This window comes from Dromaius novaehollandiae, chromosome 18, assembly GCF_036370855.1.
Source record: "Dromaius novaehollandiae isolate bDroNov1 chromosome 18, bDroNov1.hap1, whole genome shotgun sequence".
Classification (NCBI taxonomy): Eukaryota; Metazoa; Chordata; class Aves; order Casuariiformes; family Dromaiidae; genus Dromaius; species Dromaius novaehollandiae.
In genome coordinates, this window is record NC_088115.1 from 11,041,382 (window position 1) to 11,058,613 (window position 17,232).

General features: G+C 43.4%; 1 long non-coding RNA gene across 1 annotated transcript in view; it reads left to right on the forward strand.

Moving 5' to 3' along the window:
* The window catches only part of LOC135330261 (uncharacterized), a 342,066-nt gene that overhangs the window by 208,640 nt on the left and 116,194 nt on the right, over positions 1-17,232 (forward strand). The window contains exon 6 of the long non-coding RNA XR_010392159.1: positions 14,153-14,413. This is a non-coding gene — a long non-coding RNA (uncharacterized LOC135330261). The remainder of the gene's footprint in view (positions 1-14,152; positions 14,414-17,232) is intronic.

Here is a 17,232-nt window from a genome sequence, read left to right on the forward strand (position 1 = left end):
CTGAGCTTGTCACCCTGCGCAGGCAGCTGTAAAGCTTTGCTGTGCTTTTCAGGCCTAGCAGTACTGTCCTGTCAGTCCTTCCATAATATATGGCTGGGGGGCATGTAAAACATCAGGATGGGCTGCAAAGAGGGAGGCGTGAAGGCCCGCAAAGAAAGTAAGTGCAGGACACAGCGTTTTGTAGTCCGTGCTGCTAGAGTCAGTCTGACTTTCCTACCTCCTCGCATTGTTGCCAGCGGAAAACCCAGCAAAGTTTTGCCCTAGAAGAAGTGCTTTCCCTTGTGCTGTGTAAAGGAAGCTTTGAGAAGTGTCTACTGTCCTATAAAGGGTCCTTTAAATTTATAGTGTCTATGATTGTGGTTCAGAGAACATGCTTGAGCAGGTATAAATTTTGGTGGAGAGTCAGCTGAGCCTCATAAAGATGCCGCTAGCAAGCCTGCAACTCTCAAGCACTAAACTTGTTAGTGTTATAATATCAAGGGAAGACATAAATCTGCTTTAGGTGCTGCAGCTATCCCATGTGTGTGTGAGTTCATCTTGCACTGGCTGCTGTTGTTGCAGTGTCAGTCATACTGAAATCAGGAAAGATTAAACAGGATAATATTTCTTTTAAAAAAGGGAATCCCTGACAACTATGCTGAAAAGAAGGGACAAATTACAATCCTGTGAGCCTCAGGAGAGCTGGTGGGATGAAGTGTCTGGTGCTGCAATGGTGGCAGGGCGATGTTTTGAGCCACATCATCACTTGTGGGCGATGCAGCAGGTGGAGAAGAGTGTGGAAGGGCAGAAAAACCTTCTCTGCATTTCCAGATCTTGGTGCAGTCTGAGTCTAGACTACAATCGCAAGTCCTAAGAAATGTCTGGGGGACTACGTTTAAATATCTTCTCCTGGAACGATGAAATCAAAATGCCTTTGCAGATTATGCACCAAATTCTGCTTTTGCATGTGAAGGCACTTTTCCCAGTGGTGAGTATTTAAGGCCAAATCACTGCAAGATTTCTTAAACGTACACTTCTGTTAAAGTGAATAGTCCTGCTGAAGTTGCGACGTGATTTACGGCATCAACATGTATTGATGAGCTACCCTGAAAGGGAAGCCTTTACTTTGTTCTAGGTTTTTCATCTCCACTTCCAGTGAAACAAATTGATCAATAGCAATTAGTTGTATTAACGGCACCAGTGCTAGCCTTGCTGCGAATCGTTACTACAGGCTTTGTCTGGCTGAATTTATCTGTGTCCTCCTGGGTTAATCCAGTGCTTCCAAGAAGGGTGATCAGAGGAAAACTAAATCCTTTGAGTCTATCAGTATTTTGAATGGTCGCTTCTAGCTCTCCAACTTCACTTGAGCTGATGTACATATATTACGTGCGATATTTATTGCCCAAGCAGATTTTCATTTTTTAGTAATTGCAGTCAACTAGTAATTAATAAAGCTCTTAGCAGATGCTTTTTGCAGGAAGCAGTGTCCTTAACAGAAATACAGAGAAGTCATTTCACAAAGAAAATTTAACACATTATGAAAATAAGAAGAAAAACCAGGCTGAAATTACACTAAGTCATTTTCCTTTTGTGTATTTTTAGTCCAGCTATTTTTGAATTTGAATCCAGTAAACACATCTTTCTAAATGCATCATATGCTTTTTTTATGATCTTAAAAATGCTATTTTTTCTATGTGTGTTTAGCTTGCAGAAGTATGTCCAAGTGTATTTCAAAATGAACAGTTTATTGAAGAACTGCTGGGGAAAATGGCATTTCTCAGATAAGGAGATGGGGAAGCGTTGCTTTGCTGGCATCGCAGAAGAGTGACACTGTAAGAATTGCCAAGGTGGAATCCAAATAAAAGTCAGTCTTGCTCAGAGGTACGTTTGGCGTGGCAGTGCAAGTGATTTTGTAGCAGAAAAGCTGTGCCCGTTTGGTTTGATGCAGAGTTTGGAAGACGCAATTTCTTACGCTGGTACGTTCTGAGGTGTGCAGGAGAGTCCAAGTTTTCCCTAAATGCAAGCAGCACTTCTGCTTTTTGATAGCCAGCTTCCTAAAATAAAGCGATATCATGTAACGATACCCAGATTATCCTGTATGTCGTAGTTGCTTTATCCAGTGCTCTGCATTGGCCAGGTTTTTTCCAGAGCTGTAACCTGAGGAAACACAATTGCAATTTAAAAATCAGTCTCGGGCTTGGCCCCTTAGCAGCGCACGGACGTGAGTGGGGCTGCAGGACGGTCGGGAGCGGCGAGGTGAGCGCGGAGGGTGGCACTGGTGAACTCGCTCCCCTTCCTGCGTCCCCGTGAACGCAGATCTCGTCTCCGACGGGCAGCGTTGGCGCGCGTCGCGGTGGAATTGGGCCAGCGAGGATGAGAGCGGAGAGGCAGGGAGAGAGTCACTGGCTGCCCATGTATGTATATATAATGTGTATCTATGTCTGTGTGCGTGTATAAATGCCAGCTGGCATCTATACCTGAACCCAGCCGGTCGTGACGGTGACAGCCGTCCAGCCCAGTCCTCCGAGAGGGGCCCGTGACACCCGCGAAACCCCTGCAGCGCTTCGCTAGCATCGTTTCTGAAAAACCTCCCGGCCCAGCGGCCCAGCAGGCACGTCCAGGCTTGCTTAAGCGTTTATCAGGGAAAGGAGTCGAATGCAGTTCTTTACTTTCAATAAGCAAAAGTTAACTAAGAAAATAATTTTATTAATCTCATTAAGGTTGCTTTGTGTTAACAAGCAATAAAAATTATAAATAATTAAACAACCAGGGAAGCCATGTGCTAGTGGGTTATTAATGCAGGCCTAGGGCGCGTTGTAAGTCATGATGTTGAAGGCAAATTGACTTTAATCAAAAGGCCTGCATTAATTACTTAGTCATTCCAGGCCCTTTTCTTTTTATTGCTATGATAATATCAACTTTTTTGTTTAGTTTTGATTCTCATGAGTAAACAAGTGCTTTCTGAAATCAGAAAAAGGAGAGTTTGAAATCTGCAGTCTAGATTTTAATTTAATTAAATGTACCGAGGTTAAGCCTGTTATACTGCACAGCCACCGAGCACGGCTCTTCAGACAGAAGACAGACAGAGTTTCCATGCTGGCTGTGTTAACTGAAATCCCTTTGGACGCAGTGTAACAGAGGACTTCTGCCTGAACCTGTGTAAGCCAAGCAGAGAGGAGCCGGGCTGTCCTTAAGCTTGTACTTGAAGAATTCATATTTATTACTTTACTGCTACTTCTTGGGTTTGGTCCTCCTGGAAGGCCTTCAGAAAAGCTGCAGCGTAGCCCTGGGAAGAAGGTTAGTGGGAGGCTGGTGCGAAGCACAAACCTTATTTCAGCTCCGTTTTGAAAGCTTCAACATTGCCAAGGTCTTGTCCTGTCATTGCGCTCTATTCTGGGCGAGAAACGCAGACTCTGCTAAGCCAAAACGCTGACCTAGGCATATGGAAACATGTTCTTTCAAGCCTTGCTTTAAGTTGCATAGGTGGATTTTTATTTATTTTTAAGTAGCAATTAAGTGGCAGTTCTTATTAACCAAGACCTTACTACAGCGCATTGTGCCTGGGCGCACATGAGACATGGGTTTGTATGTATTTTTAATACAGCTTTGAGTGTTAATGAAAGAAATCAGATGATGACAAGCCTTTGGGAATGCTGTTCCTCCTTGGTGTGTGATGTGCTACTTCCTGGATATTGTGATAACGGGGATGGATTTAATCCAGAAACATTTGAAAATGGAATTGGTAGCATGTCGATTATTTTATTTTATTTTTGCAAAGAACATTGTTTATACTGCAGATTAATTGCCACTACTTTTCCTGGGATATTTGAAATTATATGTGTGACATAAATATATAAAAGGTGCATGTAGAATGCATGTATACATTTTATAGCATAAATATTCATCTGGCTTGTAATTTCCCAGGTCACTGTTCTCATTTCACATTATTCTCATCCACTTGAAGAGCACAATAGGGAGCTGCAAAGCTTAGCTTTCGGTGCTGCAGCCCGATGCAGTCTTAATTTATTTGAAAAGTGAAGCAGCATATGAAAAACCTTCACATTCATTAAAGCCCACGCCCCACTGCAGCAGCTGGACTTGAAATGGTGGCTCCAGCTTGTAATGGGGAAGGCAGAAATCTTTCTAGACCTCCTCTGATCACTGCTGCTGTGCAGCCACCGTGGTCTGCTGGTGGCCGTGCTGCTGCTGGTGGTTCCCTTCGCTGCAGAACACTTGGCAGTGGATGGTGCCTTCCCGAAAGGGCCAAAGAAGCCTTTTCCTCTTTCTTCTCTTAAGACTCCACAGTGCTCACTGTTGTTGGTGGTGGGTTTGGTTTTTGTTTGTGTGCATTTGTTTTTTTTGATGCTGGTTTTGTAACATTTGCAAAACTTGAGGGAACCTAAGGGAAAGGGCTTTCAGGTAAGCGTGTCTAGAAGGGTTCAGCAGTCATAACTGAGGTCTCGGTACCTGCAGAGAAGTATCTGGCTGCTTCGCTAAGGTGCCTGCACGAGAGACTAGCCCTTCTGAACACCTAGCCCTGAACTCGCGTACAAAGTTTTTGTTTGTTTATTAAATTTAGAAGACAAATGTCTGAGACCTTCCTTTTCCCCTCTTCCCCCTTCCTCTCTTGCAGCTGCCCGGGGCATTTGGAGGCAGTGAAGCTGTCCAAGCTCTGCTGGACATACGACTAAATGTAGAGTTTGGGGAGTTACGGGAAGGCTGTCTGTCTGCAATGGGTGCCTGCTGCTGCCATCAGAGCTTCCCGAGGGAAAGGGAATAAGCGGGGCTTGAGTCCAGCTGAACAGTCTCTTCCAGGAGAAGAGAGAAGGGGGCGGGGGAAGTCCAGCACTTGCAGTCGTAGCCAACGGGAGAATAAGGCTGTTTCTGTCCGGAGAAGTCAGCTCCGAAGGAGCTCTGGTGCACACACTGAGGAGAGCCATTGCTTCCTGGGGATAAAATCCTCCATGAGGTGGGATTCCTTCTCTTATCTTGCTCCAGGAAAAAAAAGGGAAGAGCAGGAATGGGAATACTCCTCAAACTAACGTGGGAGGCTAGGGGAAAATTAGTAAGACTCAAGAGCTGGCACCAGCTGCATCTCAGGTTATATCAGAGATAGTACAGAGGAGAAAAATAATCTATCTGTCATCAAGACAGGCCAAAATTCAGTGAAGCAGCTCAGAACTAGAGCAGCAGATAATTATCTATAAATGAAGCAATGATGGGAGAAGTTACCATTAAACTCTGATACCAAAAAGGAATTGAAGTGTTTAAGCAATATGAGATGACAGGCAGTGTGTATCTGGGCAAGCACAGCATGCTTCAGGTAATGCTGTAAAGTATCTTGGCAGCCGGTTTGCTTTTAGATTTTTCCCCAAGTCTTGCACCTTTATCTCTCAATCTCAAGTGCTTTTAATCACCCCAGAATGCACTGCCCAGGCATTGCCCAGGGTGTCTTGTGAAGCAGCTTGAGACGGGTGATTAGAGCAGGGAATCTGCCGCTCGGAGCTCCTGGGTTCTCTCCCAGTTCTGGTATCAGCCTAAAATATAATATCCATCCAAGAAAAGGATGCTGTGAGGTGCATCTGCTGTGTGACATCAACCAGCCCAGCAGAGGTGCCGGTACGCTTTCGTTTAGGCTGCTGTGTAATAGCCGAATGCTCGTAATGGTCGCACCATACGGCCGCGTGTCCTGATGAACAGCAAGCAACCGGTTACCATAGTTTTAAATATGTATGTACAAGAGCTGCACTGCAGTTTCAAAGTGCAAAATCAAGGAGTAGGAAGGGAGACGTTATTTCTACTGAGTGTATGGGGTTAAATAAGGCGAAATTCTTTATGAAAAAGAATGTTTTCAAAGGATACTCCTCCAGATCCAAGGAAATAGGAGGGCATCTAAAAACTATATCAGTGTTTTCTTTATTACATAAGCTTCTTCTGAAAAAAAAGAGTTTCCTCAGCCTATGCTGGTTTTGGGATTCAGAGAAACAAGAAATTATTGTCTGAGATTATTGCTGGGTACCACAAAGTCCACAAAGCTAAGCTGAGGGCTGGCGTTGGGATGGGATGGGGGCTTAGGCTTGGTTTGGGGAGAAGCGTGGGTCACCTAGTGATTAGGATTAGTGACACTTCAGGAGATGGTTTCAGAGCTAAGGGTTAGCAAAGGGGGCAAGGCTGTGACTAAAGCTCCGCCTGAGGCTGGCGTATGTCCCGGCGTAGGACGTTGAGGGTACCCCTCTGCCCAAGAGTGATAGGCGAAGGAGCCCAGCTCCCACTAAAGTCCCTTGGGAAGAGGGAACCTGCTTGGTTCTGAGCTTTCTCTGAAGGCTTCTGTACCAGAAATCTGACTCTTCTCTTCTCCTGCTCTATGCTGGAATCACATACCGTGTTACTGCTCGGAGCCGTTAGCTGCAGTGCAGATCGCAAGGCATGCGCTCGGTGCTGTGCTCGCTAAATTGCTAAATGAAGACAAGCACCTGACAGAAACGTTAGCAGCATGGCTCGTACCAGATGCAGAGATGCTTGTTCATTCAGCTGAGGCAGGGCTCGTAATTAAGGGGAGTGGATTTGATTGTGTAGGCTGTTCGAGCTCGCGTCTGTCTCCAAACTTCTATGTGGAAAAATTGAATCCAGCCCTTAACTGCTGAAGATCTGCGGTGCAATCCAATGAATTCACCTGCCGAAGAAAGCCTCAGCATTTGTAGCGGATAAACTATTAGGTGGATGAAAGTACCCCATGATTCCCAGATTCTGTGGCTAGATCGAGGTAACTGTAGGGCCGTGTGGGTAGAACAGAACAGGATTTCTTTAGCGTGTATACGGTCGTTTGTGCTGGGCAGTGTGAGTAAAAATGATCTCTGCGTATGGCTGGGTGCAAGGCCTATGCCAGCCCACAGTCCTGCCTTCAGGACCCTGCAAGATGATACAGAGACTGAGCAGAATGGTGCTCAAGCCAGGATTTAGGCATAAATTAAGCAAAGCATAAATGATAACTATCCTTTTATCTGAGTATCAATTTGCAGTTCTCATGCACACACAGAGAACCGTATTCTGGGAAAAGCTGGCATGAGTTCCTGAGCTGGATGTATTTCACACAGCAACGTTCAGCCCAGAAGACAGCAATGAATCGTATTTTTGTAATTTCACCTCAGTAGGGAGAAAAACTATTAGATCTGCTTAAAAGAAATAAAGTATTAATGCAGAAGAGGCAAGCAGCTGCTCTAGAGTTCCCTCCACTTCATTGGAGTCATCACAACCTGATAAACACTTGATAACAGACAAATTGGTAAGTGAATTGAATAGATAGAGATCCTCTTACTGAAGTCCTGCAAAGCTTTAAACACGCTCCTTACTTTAAACTGTAATAAAAACATCAATGGAGATAAATTTTGCAATTCTTGTATATCTAAAATGGGATAGACCGGACAATCTCTCTTGTTTGAGTTCCCAGGGAATCTACGTTCTCATGTGCATATTTTGCAGCTATTTTGACAGCCAGTGCATAAACATGTACAATAAATACAGATATCACGTAAGAGCATCTCGAGACATTGTCGTTTTCATTCAGGCTTGTTGATGATACACAGGATAATCACAGGAATGTATTTACTGAAAGTAATGCAGGTTGCTTTGTTGTATCATGATATTAAAAGCATAAATTCCCTTATGTGGGGAACAGACTGTAATGTGCAAAAACTTCAAATAAGTGGAAGAAGCTGTCCCTAGGTTTGCCAGTGAAAGTGCTTGACCAGAAATGGTGGCGTGTTCAGATGCTTGATTCCCTATGTGGAGGGAACTCCAGGGACGATGCTGTTTCTGGACTTGAGTTTTATGGTTTGGACCCATTGGCATTCGTTGCCACTTTCCAAACATGAATGAAGGTCTTTCCATCTTAAAAATTATTTAGTTTTATTTGAATTTGAATGCACTTGCATGCGTTGCTAACTTATAACTAATAAAGCAGTTCATCCCACTACAGAAGATTCTCATACTCCCAAATAGTATCTCGGGTGTAAACAATTATTTTTTCCTCTAAAAATGCGTGGATGGATTTAATACTGAAAAGACTTTATGGAAAAGGGAAAGTTGAGGCTTAAAAGGCCTAGTAGAGTCACGGCAGCAGCGTGGCAAAGCATAAAGCAGGTGTGTGTGTGTCAGATACAGCGCGGAGAGCTGCGGCGTGGGAATAGCTAAGAAGTGTAAAAACAAGTTTTGTACCTTTTCCGCTGTGAGGAAGTAAATTGTTTGAGAAGGCTTCCTTAACACATTGGATCCCATGCAACTGCTCTTATTTTACTGTGTCTTTGTTCTGACTAGGTAGAAGTTGTTTTAGATATTGGCGCAAAAGAGCATGAATTTATGCATAACACCCCAGAGACGTAAGGGTATTGTTCTGCCTCCAAAATGTTATTAGCATTAACTTATTGTGGAGGTACAGCTATATCTTATCAGCTGCAAGAATGTCTGTTACAATCAAATGCCAAGTACAATCATACAGTGCTCTAAATAATTAAGAAATTTTGTGGAAATTTTAGGAAATAATGCTTTAATGTGCTGCCAGCTTGTTCTGTTGTTTGTACCACAGGGCAATATAGAGATGACATCAATAAAGTTTCTGTACCAGAGGATGCAGCTGTACTGGGAAACACGGCGATAGCTGTATCGATGCCGCTAGGTATATAACTCTTGCTTGCAGAAAGGATTTAAGATGCCAGGTCACTCTGAGCTCAAGTGCCCTGTGCTCTTGCTACCTGGCTCCGGGTATGGGTCTGCGGAGGAGCTTCTGTGATGTTCGTGGGGGCACAGATTTGCAGCATTAGCTATTGTCTGGTGACCGCCCTCATGCATGGACCTCCCCCGATTTGTCTCACTGCTCCTTGCCCGGGAGGGAGGATGGATGGGTGATGGTGCTGCTGGGGGACGTGAGGAGCTCGCGGGCAGCGTCGCAGAGGGGCCCCTCGCTCCTAAGGCGCTGTGCACGCGTACCCACCGCGTGGGTCGCTTCTGAAAACAGTGTGGCGTGAGGCAATTGCTTCTAAAATCCCCTGCCCTTACCCCAGTTTGCTTTTCCATCTTTTTTTATGTTTACTCCTGTGCTATTTATAAGAACTTGTTTTGTAATCCCAATACTTTATTAACCATAATTACTCTGTAATGTGCCTCATTGCCCTTTATGTGGGCTATATACTCCACACTGCAGAGCATGTTGAGCGGCGTCTGCAGTGACGTTGCGCAGGGCTGGCTCTGGCTCCGGCACGCGAGCTCGAGCCCGCGACGGTCCAGCTGCGCTTCGTTCCCCTTGGTCTCGTTCCCAGCACGATGGCCGGATTTGGAGTATGCACGTTAACGCTACCTGCTCGACACAAGAAGCTGAATAAGAAATCCAGTTTTCTTAATTACTACAGAGTTTTAATGATTCATTTAAAGAAAAATGTCCAGTCTTCCCCGCTAATCCTGCGAGAGGAGCCCATGGCTGTTGCTTGCTTAATTCACTCAGATTTTTTGGAGTATTTCATGTTCTGTGCCTTTACAGAAGCACTTCCACTCGCACCAGGTGAAACTGCCTGTACAGGAGAGAGGGACTTTAAAGCCAAAGAACATGGCTTGTGTATAAAACAAATAGAGAATATTATTGAAATTGGACATATGGCTTTGGCAGCCCTAGCCGTGCAGAGGGATGGCAAGGCGTTGGGCATCCAGGGCACCTGCGCTGGCGCGCTGGGCCAGCCTCGCGCGCTCTCCTGGCCACGTGCTGCTTGGCCGCCCCGAGCTCTTTCCAGCCCTCGCCTGCCTGGTTGCTGCTTGTCGAAGCCAAGAAAGAGAAGGTAATTGTTGCAGCCAGTGATTGCGTATAGCTGGGTATTTGGGATTTTATTACAGATGATGATTCTGGCTCTACAGGGGAGGAGTAAAAACCATTGAAGAATTGGAAGAAAAAAAAATGCGTGAAAATTTTCACAATGTTGTAGAAATATGCAGGTCAAGTGAGGAAGAAGGGATGGTCAACAGATTAGAGCGCATGCACGTGCGCGTGTGTATTTTCGATATGTAAGAAAGCCTTCAAAGCCCTGTACGTGGTAGAGGTGATCCTGGTGGGACTCGAAGCGGCCGCTGGCGGTGAGCAGGCCGGAGGGACTGAAGGCGTTGGACCCGAGACCCCCTGCCGCGCCGCTGTCGCGGTTTCCAGAGCTCCGGCGGAGGATTTTCCACCGAACGTGTATTAAGTAGGCAGCCAGCGCACGTATAAAATCGTGATCTCTAAGGTGATTTTTAGGTCTTAGGCCTTTTGCCACAATTAGTGTGCGTGATTTTGACAGATATATTTTTAAAAGGCTAAAACTACCGGACACATTAATATAATAGCAGGAGATTGATATTAAATGCACAAACATCTTAGTAAACTGAAAGCTTTAATTCTTCAGTTGGATAGCACAATCTGTTATCCTAAATTAAATTTCCAAAGGAGTATATTTTCAGATATTACATACTTCATAGCTGACAGGGACACTATCTAATTAGCTATTTATATGCAAGGCATACCAGGGGATAATTAGAAACATGGATTATGCAAAGGCAATCAGACTGACAGAGGGCAAAGGAAGCTAACGTATTAAATCAAATTTGTATATATGCTTATATAGTTTATCATGTGTCGTTTGGGTTGTATTACATTAATACTTCATTTAATATGTTGTTACACATATTACTGTAATCCACTAATTTGTAAATTAAACATGTGCCCTCCTAAATACAGTATGTGTTGGCCCAACGAATCAGTTAAGCCTCCGGGAAAATGCTTAATTAAGTTACATATACGTTCTGCCTCGCGGGAAATGCCCTACGCATCTCTAACTGCCTTCGTCGCCTGTACTGGGTACAGGCGCTGCGGGCTGTTGCTGGCCCTGGCCCGTCGGGCCGCGCGCCCGGGGTTGGCGCCGGGTGGGAAGCTGCCGCTGGGCCGGGCAGAGAGGGCACAGCGGGACGCGAGCTTTCCCGAGCGGCACCGAAGAGAAGCACCGCGCGTTCGACTTCAAGCAGATGGGAAAAGGGGGTCATTTGCTGTATAAAGACGTGTGACTTAGGCAGTTTATGTAAGTAATGGAGAGAGCTGTCTCGTGGCAGCTGGCACACTGACAGTAAAACCAGACAAGGCCAATGAAAACTAGGGGACTACCCTGCTTTCTAATGGAGATTTACTGTAAAGCTGAAAGAATACATCTCGTCCGCCTCTACTGCCTTTCATTAACCGTTCGGGATGGATCCTCTTCCCTCTTTATGGCGGGAGGAGGGCAAATCCTTTTGGAGGTCTCGTTGTAGGAAACCCATGTAACGAAATGAAAGGGTGCGTAAAAGCCGCAGAGATGAGTGAGTGAGTCTTCGGGCCCCGCGAGCCTGGCTGCCTTTGCGAGAAGGATCCGCGAGGTGTCTTGTCCTGCGTGACACCAAAGGTCAGCGGTGAAGGAAAACGCGTTTTAGGTTGCTTCAGATGTATTCCTTCAAAGAGATTCCAGTTGTTCCGTCTCATTTTCTTCTGGCGAAGGGTGGATAAGCACGTAGGAATTAGTAACGCTGGATCTTGGGCAGCCTCCGGCAGCGATTTTTCTCAAAAAGAGCTGATGTGATTATGTAGGAGCCTTGATATGGCTGATGTTGAAATTACATTTGAAAAGGTACTCAAATAACGTTTCTTCCCACTTGCATCTGGATACTCCTCATCTATAGTGGGGTTTTTTATCCTCCATGTCAACTGATTTCTCGAGGGACCTGAGTGTGCTGCTTCTAACACAGAGTGCTTCCAAAGCATCCCAGGCTCTCCTTTTGCTTATACTATAGCCCTAACTGAAATAACTTTATTGGAATATGAACCTTGGCATAACTGAATGCAGACTTGGCTCCTGGACTTCATATGCTTTTAGTACTTATTCATCGGTCTATAATAGAAAAATATTTGTCATCTTAACTGGATTTCTGGATGAGAATCAATGGATCATTAGTTTTAATTATAATATATCAGTGTCGTGCTAGCACAGTTCATGTCTAATGAAATACATGCCTGTGATTTACTGTACTGTCACCACTAAATTCTTCATGATAACTATAAATATCAAAACCTGTTTTCTTTACATTATTTTCAGATTGATTCATCCAGTTCAGTCTAATTAAATGTGCAGTGCCTCTAAAGTGTTGCCTGTTCATGTTGGATGGGGTATGAATATACTGGCCCATCCAGTGCTGAAAAAGGAACATCTAATGTAGCAAGTAATGGATAGGAGACACAGTGTGGATAAGGGGTTTGACTCAGGAAACTGAGTATTTTTTCCTATTAATGCTGTACTGCATACTATTTTTCCAGATCTTTTGCATCTCAGCATCTTTATTTGTCAAGTTGCTTTCTCTTTTGTAAAATTGCTCAAGGTAAACAAGAAGAGCTGCTCTATAATAGGTATTTGTTGCCATCGTTAATAGTAGTGTATTTCATATCAAGCATATGTTACTGGATCAGGCCCAGAGTACTCAATATCTTCCAAAGTAAAGCCTTAGACATCAAACTACCTGAATTGTCTATACCGATAGCCCTCAACTTACATATCCTGCAGTTAAACTATCTCAGCCAGTTTCATTACTGCAGATGATAGCACAAACAAATGTCAAGTCAAATAGATTAAGCTGGTAGCGACTGACAGGCTGATAAAATCCATTAAGCCTACAATAAGTCACTTGTGTTACTGTCTCACAGATGCGTGACATTTATCTGGTTAATAACGACAACAACAAAAAAAGAGATGAATAACTTCCAGGAAATGAAGGTAACTAGTATTTCACTATTTTAAGAACGGGCTTCTGGAGTATGTTCGGTTCTCATGTGCAGCACCACATACACCGATGCCAGCAGCTAACTTAAAGCCCGTGCATCACTCGTTTGCCTTTATAGGCTGCTTTGAGAACTGCAGCAGAAATTAGGATTCATAGCAAAGGTCTGTTGAGAAGGGCACCTATGTGAAGTGTCCCTCTGAGAGAATATCAAATTAAGCATATAATGACTTGGAGGCTTTTTGTTCTCAAACCAGAAGTAGTAACATAACCGAGGCTGTTTGGGCTATTTATTTATTTATTACTTATTACTATCTACATCCAGTCCACTTCTAGCTGGGAGGGAGGATGCCTGTACACCAAAACGTATCTGGGGAGAGTAGGGTAAATCATACCTTGTGTGGGCCTCTGCCGTATGATCAATACTTCTCCAACACCAGATGTTGGATGATGCTACAATGCTTTAATTTCTGCAGCTAAAGAAAATGGTCATTTTGAAAGCTTTGATTTACTCCAAACTAACATGGCATTCTAGTTGAAAAACAGCTTCCTTTTAATGAGATCCATCGTTAATTTACTTGCCTCTGAGTCATGTTGTTCATAGTTTTCCACTCTTGAAGGCTAATTAATTTTAATATGCTCTGTAAGAATAGTTCTATCTTCTCCATTAATGAAATCTTCACTTGGATGGCTCAGAATATCCAAATCACTTTGGCAACGGCAGATATGGGATGAGGCGTTAGTATGGTTCACGTTTATTTCCTGACTCTTCCTAAGAGAAGTTTTCAGCTGTTCTTCACTGAAGAATGGTGGATAGCATATATTAGTGGAATATTCCCTTCCCCTTCTGCCTGACGTATCTGTGGTAGTTTGCTGAATATAGGGTTCCCTGAGAGTATCGTGGCCTGTTTGACTCTGAATGGAATTGGAGAAATGGTCCTGTGGTCAGGACATAAATGTATGTTTGGGAGGGGAATGTATATGTGGGAGAGAAAAATGTAGGCACAACACATCATGGTCTCTGGGGATATCACATAAGTGTTTGATATTGCTGGCAGAGTGTTTGTGTGGTTTTGTGGTAACTAGTTTGGTTCTGTAGATCAAGAATTTGTTTCCTTGAAAATGGGAACATGTATATTAATTTCATGCTTGGAAAAGTTTGGCAGCTGCTAAAACTTCTACACAACTTTGCCAGAAGACTTGAAAAGGTGGCTCCTCCACTTCTTATTTTTAATAAATTCTCATTCAGTCTCCTCAATTTGTAACTCTTAAAAAAAAGTAACTCAATCCATCAGGGGTGGGAAGCAACACAACACAGAGTCCATTTGATTAATATTTATAAGGAATATTTTTCTCTTCCCTGCAGTACATGAAGTTCTCTGAAGCATCTCCAGTTCCACTTTCCAAAGTTTCACAAGAGACTCAGGCAAAGCAACAGTGAAGAATGGTGGCGTGTGAACAGTTTGGGAGCCCACCTACTCCTTGCCCCGCTGTATGAGAGACCCAGACAGAAAGCTCACCTGCCCCTAGACAAGGACTGGTTTTAAGATTGCTGATGCTGGCAACAAGTCTTGCTCTGGACTGCTGTGACTGCTGCCTGTCATCCGCACCAAATCAGGATGAAGAGGTAAGAATCATCAAACTCATTCTTGTTACGCATTATCCCATCGCTTCTTTACACAGGATGTCCTCTCTGGTCCATTACATTCATCATGTTTAGATCTTTTTATGGTCAATAATGTATTAGTTTAGGTATCTGATTATTAAGTGCAAGGAGTGTTGGCCTTTCTCTTTAGCAAATGGAATTTCCTGCTGTTTTCTTCCCTTTCTGCTTAGGTGAAATATTAACGCTTCACAGATGGTAAATTAAATGTCAAATATAATTTGGCATCCCAACCATGAAGTCTGTTTCTGTCCTCAGAGCAAACCTGACAGATGCCTTCATGTACTGACTTTATAGAGAGCTATAGAGGATGATAAATTACTTTTTAGTATGTCACCACAAATGGTTCAGCACAACTTCTTTATGAAAGTTCAGGGGTTTTATAAGTGCTTTAGAAGGACACCCTTCTATTAAAGTCAAGTCCTGGAGCTTCCTCAGCCAGCTTCGACACTCTGTGTGTACCTGTGTGTGGTGGGCATCATCATGTGAACATGCATCTAGTTTAGAAGGTTAAAGTAAAGTGTGAAGTGCTCGCTTCCTAAGATGTTTGGTCATAACATTACCATATGAAATGCCCATAATTCTTTTTTTTGAAGTAGAGCACCAAACAAAGACTCAAGATAGTATAGGAGAGTGAAAACTTGCTTAAAGATGACCCGCAAATTCCCTAGCTGAGTCTTACTATGGAGGGAGAATAAAGCCTAACCAGAGTCAGTTTTTAATCTGCATCATAAAGCTCATCTCGGTGGTTTTCTTTTCACTAGTCTGTTTGCCATCTTTTTGCTAACATGGTGTTCTTAAGATTGTCAGTGATATATTTTCAACTGTTCCATCACATCCTTCTACCCACATGCAGAGGATCTCAGAATGCCAAAAAATCATGGTTATTAAATTGTTAAGGAGATAAAAAAGAACCTAAACTGAAATCTTGGCATCCATGACGATTTTTTTATTTTTTTTTTTTTTTAAGGTGGGGAGGTAGACAGGGAAAGAGGAGAAGAAGCCAATCTCTCTAATGAAAAAGGTGCCTTTCCCAAGGAAGATATAAATTCAGATATGATTGACATAGTGTGTGAGAATCAAGCACATGGTCATCTGGTGAATATCTTGCCCAAAATACCTTAGTCATAAAAACAAAGCATAGTGCTTAAAATAATACTTGTCTATGGAGAAAAATGTCATTGAGTGTCTGAATCAATAGTGGCATTTAGAATTGCAATAAACTGCAGAGCTAGCCAAAGCCATCCTATCTGGATAGATCATAACAGACTTTAGTCAAGGCGGACTTGGTAGTGTGCAGAAATCCTGAGCTATCTAAGTTGACAGCAAAAATGATTTTTTCTTTGCCTAGTGTTTATTTTGTCATTGTTTTCTCAGCCCTCCTAAGTACATGTCAGCATTGACCATTATGGAGATAAAAGAGCCTGAGTGGATCAGTATCTGGATACAACAGTGCCTTCAGGCTTTCTAAAAGCAGGGACTGAATTTATATGCTGGGTCATTCATGCGGTAAATCCTATGAAGTAGCAAAGCAGAATGTTTTATATGAAATTGATAGTATTTTCACAGCAGAAACATGGGAGTTTATGTATTGGATCAGTCCTGTGTCTGTGTAGTCTAGTAGCTGTCACAGGTGGGATCGAAACCGTGGGCTTCAGAGGCAAACACGGAAAAGGCAATTGTTGTCTAAGGAGCTTTAAGGGGAAATTTTCTCCTATCTCCAAAAACAGGAAAAAACATTAGAAATTTTCCCTGAAATGCAAGAGTTTATATCCCTTCTAAAGTACTTGAGGACCACTTGTTTAGAACTTGCAATTACAACTCTAGATATGCTTGTTAGTCTTGTGAATGTCCGATCTCTCTATAAATCCTCATGAGCTTCTGGACTCGGAGATACGCTGAGTCGAGAAAGCCCTGTCCGAGTGCGCATGGTGTGCACGGCTGTGGCATCTGTTCTGAGAACGGCACCTACTGCTGTTGGAGCGGAGGACTGTTAAGGTCACTGGTTTGGTTCCCCTTCTGCAAAACGGGGATAGTAGCAGTCTCCATAAAAGCATTCCTCTGTCTCCGAGTGTCTCTGCAAAACATCACGCCTGCGTCCATGCCCCAGGTCAGCAGCAGCACTAGCAGTACAGACCCGCTCACCTGGGCACATAAGCTGCCCATTAGACCAAACTCGCTGCCAGCCACCACTCGGTGATAAACCTGCCAACGAATATAATTTATTCAGTAGTATGCAGTAAAGTACTGTAGTTTATGGTTCTGTAATCTCCGATTTTTATAGTTGTGTATGAAATTAACAGGGAGGAGTAAAAGCAACATGCCAGGGAATATAATGCAGAAGTCTGTGCTGAGAGGTTGTTAATAACCAAAACGTAACATGCCATAGGACCGTCATTAACTAGGGAGGCAGAGTCAAGTGCCTACCCTTACTCATTTTCTTTCTGCCTGCCTAAAGGTGATTGCTGTCCTCCAGTGCATAAAACACATGTGGAGATTGATATTTCCTGGCAGAGTATTTACATAGAAGGAACTCAAAACAAAAACCTTCCCTAGGAAAATGTTCTGTGACAAAAGCCATAATCACATTCGTTTTAACTCATTCATTTGCCGTTAAATGGGTTACTCTAGCCTTGCTTACAGTAATTATTAATAACTGTCCTCCCTCTTGCAAGGATGTAACACAAGAAGCTGTGTAAAATGGAAGAAGCTTCTGAAGTGTCAGACTGGTGTGAGAGAATTTAGTCCTTGATTTGAAGCCTGTTGCAGGTGTCTCACTATCT